This window comes from Spermophilus citellus, assembly GCF_964194105.1.
Source record: "Spermophilus citellus genome assembly, chromosome: 1".
In the NCBI taxonomy this organism is placed as follows: domain Eukaryota; kingdom Metazoa; phylum Chordata; class Mammalia; order Rodentia; family Sciuridae; genus Spermophilus; species Spermophilus citellus.
The window spans coordinates 112,046,146-112,057,512 of record NC_138182.1 but is presented as its reverse complement, the minus strand read 5'-3'; positions in this window follow the sequence as shown (position 1 = coordinate 112,057,512).

The following is an 11,367-nucleotide window of genomic DNA, read 5'->3' as shown; positions in this document are numbered from 1 at the left end:
TAGTCTCTTTTAGCTTCTAGAAGTTACATTCCTTGGCTCTGAGCCTCACTTTCCATCTTCAAAGTTGGCACTGTTGCATCTCCTCTCTCTCCCTCTCCCCCTCCCCCTCTCCCTCCCTCCCTCCCTCTCTCTCTCTCTCTCTCTCTCTGTCTCTCTCTCTCTCTCTGTACACCTCTTTGCACCCTCCCTCTCTGCTTCCATTATTATGTTGCCTTTTCTGACTCTGCTACTTCTGCCTTCCTAATAAGGGGGCTCTTGTAAGAATATCAGAAACACATGGATAATGAAGGTTCATCTTCCTATATGAAGATCCTTAAATGACATCTTCCCTTTTACTATGTGAAGTAACCTGTTCACAGTTTATGCTAATTTAGATATAAACATTTTGGGGGGTATTATTCAGTCTACCACAGTATGGCAGAGACCAGTGGAAAGAATGTTTTTGTTCCAAATGAAGTAGAGTCAGGAAATAAACAGAGGCTTTGCTGTGGTAGTAGTGCTTGAAATCACAAATTAGTCATTAAATCTTCACCACAGGAACAGCAAGCTATTCCAGAGACAGGCAGGGTAAAACATTTTCACAGTGGAAGGCAAAGATAGACATGTTCAGAAAACTATGAGTAGTTAGGTTTGCCCCAAAGATAATTTTGAGGGAACATTCCTGAATGGATTAAGCTGGATTAGATTATTGGACCAAATCATACAGAGTTCACTTACCAAACTAAGTGGTTTAGACTAGTACTAGTACCTTCCTTGGGAACTGCCACCCTCTTGACTTCCCTGGCCTCCAGCTATGTTTTATAATTCAGAGGGGGCACTCAGCTCTATCCTTGTTCCTTTCCTAATGCTGCATCCTGGAAACATTTCCCAGGAAGTAAGCTGCTGCAATTAGAGGGACCAGTTCATTTGTTCTCCATCTCTCAGGAGTCATGGTCCCTCATTGCTTGATGTCTAATATGTTGACTTTGTTGTTTGATAAAACAGAAAAAATAAATTTTATATATGTCATAATGACTGTTGTAGCTGAAATTTGACCTCATTTCCTAATAATAATAATAACAAGAAGAAGAAGAAGAAGAAGAAGAAGAAGAAGAAGAAGAAGAAGAAGAAGAAGAAGAAGAAGAAGAAGAAGGAGGAGGAGGAGGAGGAGGAGGCTGGAGATATGGTTCGGTTCATCATTGTGGGCAAACTTTATTTTTAGGGAAAAAATCTTATTGAACCTTTTCAGTATGCATATTGAAGCAAAGAAATTGGCAATTTCAAGAAAATGAAGTTGTATAAAGGTGTTTGAATTGCCTCTCTAAATAATGTAATTTTAGAAAACAAGTGTATTTCCTCTGTGAGGGCCTCAGAGCGGTTGAGAGTCTAGATGCTGGGATGGGAGGCACATTGAGTCATTGTCCCAGGTTTGGACATAAGTAAACTTTGGAAGCTGTCTACCCAGGGGTTTGAAATAGGACATTTGGGAGACATCATGGCTTGTAGATTCTGCTTATATCTTATTTCTAATTAAACAGTTCTTCTTTTTGAAAGTTTCACTCTTCTCTTAGCTTGAAGCATTAGGAGAGTTTAAACATTACAGTCTGGTCTTGTTTGGACTGGTTAAAATTTAGGCAGAGACCTGTGACTAAATTTGGGTAAAGAAGTGCAGAGGGAATAGTTGGTAGTCCATGAGGGCTGATGTGTGGTCAAGAGAGAGAAACTATGAATAGAAATCTGCAGTGAGACAATAGGCTGAACAGATAAAGAAAAGCCCACTTACATTTATAGAATTAGTAATTTCTGTGAGAACTCCCAGAAATATGTGGAGAGGAAAATCCAAGGATGTTCCATTCCTTATGATCCAGTTTGATAGGGGTTAAATCAGTTTCACTTAGATATTTTTTTTTTTTTTAAAGTGAGAGAGGGGAGAGAGAGAGAGAGAGGGGAGAGAGAGAGAGAGAGAATGAGAATTTTTAATATTTATGTTTTAGTATTTGGCGGACACAACATCCTTGTTTTTATGTGGTGCTGAGGATCGAACCCGGGCCGGGCCGCGCCGCACGCATGCCAGGCGAGCGCGCCACCGCCTGAGCCACATCCCCAGCCCAGTTTCACTTAGATATGAAAGTAAAGTATCTGGAAACTTAAAGGCCATGTATTTTTATTAACATGGCTGTTAAATTATGAGTAATGTGGATGGATGCAGACATGAATTTCAACCTGTTGGTGAACCTACAATCATATGATACTAAAGAAAAAATTTCCCAGATATATATAGATTCCGTTTTTTAGATCATCATCTGATTTTGTTTATCTTACATTACTATTCTCATTAAAGCCAGAATAATCACCTTTTAGAAAATTTTAAATGACAGTAGAAAATTCTTAAACTTCCTGAATAAATTATTCAATGGTCAGACTTTAAGTATGGAGTCTTTGTGGACCATATATTTATGTTATGACTACTGTTGGACCTGCATTTGTTACTATATATATCTGTATGGCTTGGGAATTTAAGGAAAGTCTCTCTTATCATTTTCTATAAATATCTGTTGTAGCTCAGTCAAAAAGACTATTTTTGCTCTGGTGATGAAGGGAGAAATTCTTCCAGATTTTTTTAAAAACATATCATAGTCCTTACGTGTTCCAGGATGAATTTTATCTTCTGGTGGAAAAGAAAAGGGAATGACTAATTCCATATTACTCAGTTTCAAAAGCATTAACATATCCAATAATGCCAGTGTAATGCTTATATGTGATTTGCAATGTCTTCTAGCTAACAAAATCACTGGTTTTAACATTAGCAATGGCGATAGAAATATGGTATCTCTAATAAGCTTTGCATAATTTTTAAATGGCATTGCTGTTTGGTGTCATTCAGAAAGGCATGCTGGCAGTGATATTTCTCTCTAGGGTGAAAATGCCAGTGACCCCTTTCCCTTCCAAGTAATGTCTTTTATAAAAGGAATTTATAATATTTTCTACTTCGCAACCTCCCTGACACTACTTAACCTACTGCAGTTTGCTTTCTGACACTTCCATTCCACTGCAAGAACTTCCACCAATATCATCCTTAATAGACTAATTGCAAATTCTGTCACTTTACAGTCCTCATTGTATTTGTCGTCTCAGCCATATCTGCCCTGTTGTTACTCTCTTCCCGAAGCTTCCATTGAACCATTTTAAAATTTCTTTCTTTTCTATTTCAAGTAATTTCTTCTGAAACTCTGCCCAGCTCCTACAGATTTGTATTCTGTAGACATTTTTTCTTCTTATGCTTTTTCTTTTTATTTATGCTAACAATTTCAAAACCTATCTCTCTCATTCAGACAGTATTTACTTGTATGTGGTGTGGCTTTATAATTTATGCCTTATGATACTAATGTAAAATTTCTCAATCTCCCCCTTAAACTTAAATGAAAACACACCATTCACTTAATCTCCAATTTAAATTTATCTTGACCTGGTGTTATGGTGTTATGGATCCTGAGAAAATGACTAAAGTGATAACAATTTATTTGAGACGTGGAAGACTGGGATAGATAGGAAGAGGACAGAAGAAATGTGAAGCAAGGGAAGATGTAAGTCATGAGATATGATGCAGTATCATGTAGTTTCCTGTTCCAATTTTAGAAAAAAACTAAAGAGGAAATGTAAAGTCTTTCACAAGAAGTATCTTCTTGGGATGTAGAGTTTCTCTGACCATTGTGAAGTTGAAATCATGTCTTGAAATAGTCTATAGGAAAGAGAATGGAGGAAGAATTTATTTACCTGATGCCTTCCATAGATTTGGCTTTCCAATCCTCAGTATTCACACCAGGAGGAGTGTTATAGGTTTTCATATGAGGTGTCCCCCAAATGCTCATGTGTGAGACAAAGCAAGATCATTCACTGGTGAAATGATCAGATTATGAGAGTTGTAATCTAATCAGTGGATTAATTCACTGATAGGGATTAACTGGATGGCAACTGTAGGCAGGTAAGGTGTAGCTGGAGGAGGTGGGTTACTGGGGGCATGTCTTTGTAGTATATATTTTGTCCCTGGGGAACAGAGCACACCATTCTTCCTGATTACCATGTCCTGAGCTATTTTTCTCCACCATGCCCTTCTGTCATGATGTTCTATTTTACCTCCAAGTTGGAGCTATGGAGTCCGACAAACATGGGCTAAAACTCTGAAACCATGAGCCTGAAACGTTTCCTGCCCTGATTGTTATTGTCAGGACTTTTGGTCTAGAGGGGAAAAAAAAAACTGACTAAAACAATGAGCTAACTCCTAAGTTGCATCATCTTGGCTCTTGGTAGCCATTCAGGAAGGCAGGATGTCCTAGGTGGACAACCAGTGAAGAGAGAGAAATAAGTAGGTGAGGAAACCTGAAAGTATGTATAAGGTTGATGTCATCCCAAACCATTATCTTGAACTCAGTTTTATATCTCACATTTTCACATCGTTTTGCTTACCAAGTACTGTTATTTCTACCTCATGATATATTTCAATTGTTTCTCATTCACTTATTTCATGCTTATCAAGAACCACAGAAATAATTTCTTAATCTCCCTAACTTGGCCTTGCATGCTATATCATCCTCCATCAGACTGTCAGAGAAGTTTTTCTAAAGTGCACATCTTGCTATTTCACTCCACTACCTGAAAGCCAGTGCTCTCCATCAACTGTAGAAATTTGCATGGGACAAAATGTCCTCATAACCTAGACTCTGCTTAATGTTTTTAGCATCTTCTCTCATCACTCCTGAAACAGAACCTCAAGATCGGAACAAGACCATCCATTGCTTGTTGCCCTTTTCTTTAACTGGCTAGGCTCTATTTAAGTAACCAGATCAGTACAGATGAAATATCAATAAAATACTTAATCATTCATACATTTATTCACTGGAAAAATATTTATTGCATTGCTAGATAATATTCTATGATCTGAAGTTGTAGCAGTTAACAATGGGAACAAAAATATATCATCCTATAACTTATATTCCAGTAGAGAAAGCAGACAATAAATAAAATGTATAAAGTGATATCTAGTGAGAACTGACAAACAGAAAAAAAAACAAAATAGGAAGATCAATAAGAATTGTTCAGGAATGATAACTTTAGATACAGTGGATTGTTAAAATCTTACTAAGGAAGTGACTTCTGAGTAAAGACCTGAAGAAGATAAGGGAATATTCCATGAGGCTATCTTAGGAAAAGCAGATCAGTCACAAAGAAAAGTAAGCACAAAGTAGAAAGTTATCTGTGGTGAAAATATACCTGGAATGCCTGAGGAATTGCAAGAAGACAAATGATACTGGAGCAATTAGTAAAAGGAAAATGGTAAGACTTACCTTATCAGATACGGATGTGAAGAATGTTAGATGTCTGTGGCTTTTTCTTTGGATGGAAGGGAAATGCAAAACAGAGGATTGTTTGGGACTGTGATATTGAGAGCAGATAGATAGTAAGATGGCAAATGAAGTTGGTAATGATGGATGTAAAAGGTAATAGTTAAATTGTGCATGTACTTTGAGGCTAAAACTGAAAATTAAGATAAGGGGTAAGAAATTTTGGCATTAGTAACTGAGATGGCAAGAGAGAGAGGCAGAGGTTTGGGAAAAAACAAGAGGAGCTCAGTTTGGAGTCTGTTAAGTTTGAGATTACTGAGAGTTATCCAGGTAGCATGGCAAGCATGCAGTTAGATAATTGAATCTGGATGCCATGGGAAAAGTCTTTTCCAAAAATATCCATTGGAGATCTCATAGAAATTGAGAATGGAATGGTCGCTACCAGGATCTGGAGAGAATAGAAGAGAGGGAAGGTTGAAAAGAAGTTATATATACATATATATGTAACCTGATATAAACAATATATGTATACATGTACTGAAACATTACACAGTATCCATAAATACGTAAATCTTTATGTTTTTATGTACCAGTTAAAATTAACTAAAGATGAATTATCATCATGGAGATAGTATTTAAATCCATGAAATTGAAGGGATTTCCAACTCAGAGTACAACAAAAATCCTACAATCACTAAAGAAGAGGATGTAAATAGAGAAGCTGTTCAAGGACAACTTAAGTGCTTTTTGAAATTTAAGAATTAAGAACTCAAAGGAACCAGAATATTGAGAAGGAAGTTATAGTTAAGTAGAGAAAAAAAAAGATCATGGTATTCTGAGTTAAGATAGTTTAGGCTTAAATAACATGTTGACATTTATATTTAATAGTTTAAACATAATATAAACATTTTTATCCCTCACATACTATTTGAATCAGATTTTTCAGGAAAGAGGGTGTCTGTTTTTCATAGACTGAATCAGGTGTTTATGTTCTCTCTGAATTGTGGCAGGTCCTGCTGTTCCCCAGAGTTTGCTATTTGCATTTGGCAGTTCAACAGGCAAAGGTAGTTGGAGAGAGTGTGGGTACTTAATGTATTTGGCCTGGAAGTGCTAAAAATGTCACTTTTAATATTCTTCCATATTGTATTACTCTGTTCTGTAGTCACACATGTCTAAGTGAGGCTTAGAACTATGGTCTACCTGTGCACCTTATAAGAAAAAATATCAACAAAAATTTTTAAATGTACCAATAGCTAGTAGTCTGCTTCACACTCAGATATTTTCCATGTTATGTCTCTCAGAATTGTCATTTTTCCCTACTTGCTTTCCTCTTTAATGGATAAATCAACAACATTTATTTGTGTATCTCTGATGGCTTGCATATTGACCAGGGTTCTTGAATATCTAGTATATATTGTTGAATAAGAATATGAAAGTATTAAAACTGTAAGATGTTTTAACGTTTATAAAATAATCTGGTAGTTCAAATTTTATCTCTGTTTCTTTGTTGGGTTACATGAGGCTCAGATTGGTAAACGTCTTACTCTAAATCACACAGCTAATAAATGATGAATTTAGCCCTTGAATCCAACTTTCCTGATTTCAAGAATATCAATAGTCTTGACCATTCTTCTCCATTTAGATTCAATTGCAGGAGACCTAGAGTGAAAATGAAATATTTAAATGAGTAAACTCTGATATGTAATTTACTGAGAGGTTTTCTTTTTAATAACCTCTATTTTAGTATTGATCTTTTTTTTTTATTGGTTGTTCACAACATTACAAAGCTCTTGACATATCATACTTCATAGTATTGATCTTATATTAAGATTTTATACAGACAATGAGCTATTTTGGTACTCTAATGACATTATATTGGGTGGAGAATCTAGCGACAGAGACATTGACATTAAAATGTAAAATTATCCAGGCAATCTGGAAAAGAAAACAAATGAAATTCAGCAGAGCTGATTCAATTAAAGGACTACAGAGTAGAAGAAAATAAGCATAGACATAATATTAAAGCAATGTCTAAGAGATGTTTATGCAAATACTCAGGAAACTTCAGTGGAAAGAAACCAAATTTCACCTTGCTTCTGATCAAGGATACAACATTGTGCTACTAAACGGGGCTCATATTCAAATTTTAGTCCTGGGTCTGGGGTACCTTTTGTGTGGAATACCCAGGGCACTATTTCATAGATTAAAAATACTCTGAAGATGTCCTTTCAAGTATCAGTAATGTTTTTCCAGGCTTAAAAACTTATCAGTTATGGTATTTGAATGCGTAAATGACAGACAACCCCAGGCTGTTTTTCTGGGTCTTTCCTTCAACTTTGCTCTTTGTGGATCAGCTTTGGCCTCTTTTCATCATAAGATTGAACTTGCAGCAGATTCTGAGTTTACACTGCCCCTCAGAACCCAGAGTAGAGTAGAGCAAAGGAGTTTGAGGTTTCTCTGTAAAAAGTCTGGCACTACTTTGGTTTGTGTGGTCTAGGGCACATAATGGACTGCTCTCTTAGGGGAGCAATGTCTCCATAACCACATGGACACCCAAATGGTTTGAAAAGAAGAAAGAAGTATCTCAAAGTGTCCAGACCAGAAGGCAAGAGAATTTCGATCAGAGAGCAACATTTTAGAAAATGAATATTGAAAGCAAGATTAAGGGTTTTGATTTGTTAGTTATTCTATATTTTGATCTACAATAATGATTGCAGATAGTGCACAAAATACTTTTCTTAAATGAATGAATGAGTGAATGAAAACGTATTTCAATTTGTCTAGTTACACAGAAAGGAAAATGTAAAAGAGGATATTGAAGGCAAGCAAGTAAAAGCAAAATTTAATAAACCAAGTAAAGTAATTCTCATTTTTAACTGTTCTTGGTGTAGTGTTGCTACTGATCACCTCTTGCCTACTGAACCAGCTGCTCTTCACCGCCCTGTTTGCTAAAGGATGAGGTTTTTCACTGCTCTGACTGTTCATCTAAGAATATGCACAGTACTTTTAGCCATAGCCTAAGCCAGTAATAAATATGAGGGTACATCTTCCACAAAAATAATTGTGCATGCCTTTCCAAAGGCAAAACATGAAATGCATTTGTGTCATCTGCTCTTGGAGATTATCTGCACCACTGCTCTCCTCCATTAGTGTGGGTAATTGGGCAGAGACTGTACCCAATGCAAAATGGGGAATCACCAACCATAGGCAAATATCGTGTAAGGCACCTAGGAGTTATGGCTGAATTAGAGGTATTTTTTTTTTTAATTTAAAACAAAGAAAGAAAATCCTTCTGTAGATTCTTTACCAGTAATTGTAGTGGATGAGGTTTAGACATATAATAATGAGAATGGTAGAATATAAAGTATATCCCAAAAATATGATGGTAAGTGTAGTAAATTTGACATGTTGTATGTACACTTATTCAAATAAGCTGCCTTTGTTCATACTGGGAATGTCTTTTTTAATAGGGGCTTCAATTTATGACTAAGTAAGAAGACCCATCTTTTAAAATTTTACTTTTTAAAAGAATATTTTTGAAAATTATGAAATTTTTGTTAAAGAATCAGAGTTGATATTAGAAATCTTCATACTATTTCTCATCCTATATGTACTAGTCAACTACAACAAAATGTACAGCCACATGTTCCTAGAATATTCATACACTAAAGTTTTGTTTCTCTATACCCTTCTATGTAATCTTAATATAATATCTATAAAAATTGCTAATTTTTACTTCTTAATATTGGCCATATTCTTGCTGATCATTCACTTGTTAGACAGCTTTCCTTTGCATTTCTGATTAATAATGATTTTTCTCTAGGGAGAAAATTGGAAAGGATACTTTGGAGATATGTAATAGAAGAAAGACATCATCTTTCTATCTTTTTGGAGTCTTATTCAGAGAATCATTTCTGTACCAAGGTCTTAAAGTGTCATCCTTATATTTTACTCTAGCAGAGTTTCAGAACTTATGTTTAGGTCTTTCATCTGTTTTGAGTTGATTTTTATACAGGATGAGAGATAGAACTTGTTTTGTGGCCTAATGTGTAGTGTATTTCTAGAAAAGGTTTCATGTGCCAATGAAAATAATGCATATTTGCAGTTGTTGGGTAGAATGTTTTTTTTTCTTTAAGTATCTTTAAAGTCCATTAGATCTAAAGTATATTTTTACTCTGAGGTTTCTGTATTCATATTTTGTCTGGATGATCTATCCGTAGGTGAATTCAAATGCTCCATTATTGTCACTATTGCTATGCTGGAGACTTTCTCTTCATTTAGATCTACTAGTATTGGTTATATGAAAATGGGTGCTCTGATATTAGATGTATATATATTTGCAATTATCATATTTTCTTTATGAATTTCTCTCTTGATCATTATACAATGACCTTCTTTGTTCTTAGTTTTCTTTTTCTTAAAGTATGTTTTTGTCAGTTTAGCTATTCCTGCTCACTTCAGGATTCCATTTGCTTGAATTGCTAAATTTGATCCTTTCACTTTTAATCTCTGTGTGTCATTACTAATTAAAAGGGTTTCTTATATACAGTCTCCTATTGGGTCTTTTTTTTTTAATTATTTAGCTAGTCTGTATCTTTTAGTTGTAGAATTTACTCAATTCTACCTCCAAAGTCAATATTATTTGTTCTTTGTAGTTACACAGTTTACTATGTTGATAGTGTTTGATTTTAAGAACTTTGAGATATAATCATGTAGGACACTCAAGATATATTTTTAACTAAAATAATTTAAAAAATAATTTTAAAATTACTTGCTTTTTAAAAATATATTTTATTTAAGTTATAGGTGGACGCAATACCTTTATTTGCTTTTGTTTTTATGTAGTGCCAGGGATCAAACCCAGTGCCTTATGCATGCTAGGCAAGTGCCCTAGCACTGAGCCACAAACATGGCCCCTTGACTTGCTTTTCATTTCAACATCCAGAATACATATGTACCACAAGTCATCTGGTCACAAATTAGCTACCTATACATGTAATGTCTTCCAACACTTTAATACTTCTTCTTAGTGCATATCATGTTGAGATTTACCCTTGCTGTGGTTGATCTATTCATGAACCATATCCAAGTCAGTTCATGCAAAATAGTTGATGGAAGTACTAATAAACACTCAGAACTCTTGCCCTTTGCCTTGTTCCTCCTACCTAATTCTTAAAATCAGAGCCACATTCTTCAAATTTGCTATAGACAGATTATATTCTTCCTTTTTAAATAAAAATTTCAGACTTTCCACTCATTGGTTACCTTCCAGATTTCTTGCAAAAAATCCTGTCCTGATAGTGAACTTTCATTTTGGGGGATTTTCTTTCTACTCCTATTTTACCTTTATATATCTCACTTTTTCTTTCTTTCCTCTCCACTGAGCTTGACTCAGTAGTCTATAATCTCAGTGTTATTTTGGAAAGTGACCTAAACTATCTTAACACTTGTCTTGGAGAAAATCCCAACCACTATCAGTGTAACCATCTGCTTTATCTGATAATCCTCTACTCAGAATGCAGTGTTGTTGAAATAATCCAAAAATGTAGCATACCAGAACCACCATACATTCTTAGGTATAACTGCCTCTTGACACCCAGTATTTCCCAGGTCATTATACTTTCCACAGTAATAATGTGTTTTTCTATAAATTTTATCATGCCTATTTCTTCTCACCAATAAATCTCAGCAGAAGGTCTGGATTTCTCCCACCCACCCTACTACTCATACTTTGATAAGTCTACATGATAGACTTTTTATGTAGATAATTTGATGAAAGATCACCTATGATTTCCATGTTAAATGCAATAAACACCATTAAATACTGATTTTAGTAGTGATTTCAATTGAAAAAAAAAAGTTGACCACATCTTTAAAGTGGCTGTTTCCTTTTCTGGATTGTATATCTCTCCTCAAATTTTAGATATTAGAGCTCCTCCGGACAGACTCTTTCCTATTGTAACTCATCTCTCCTTTCTTCTAAAATTTTACCTATTCTTCAAATTTCTCATATCAATATGTTAAAGAATAATATTGTCTAAATAATATA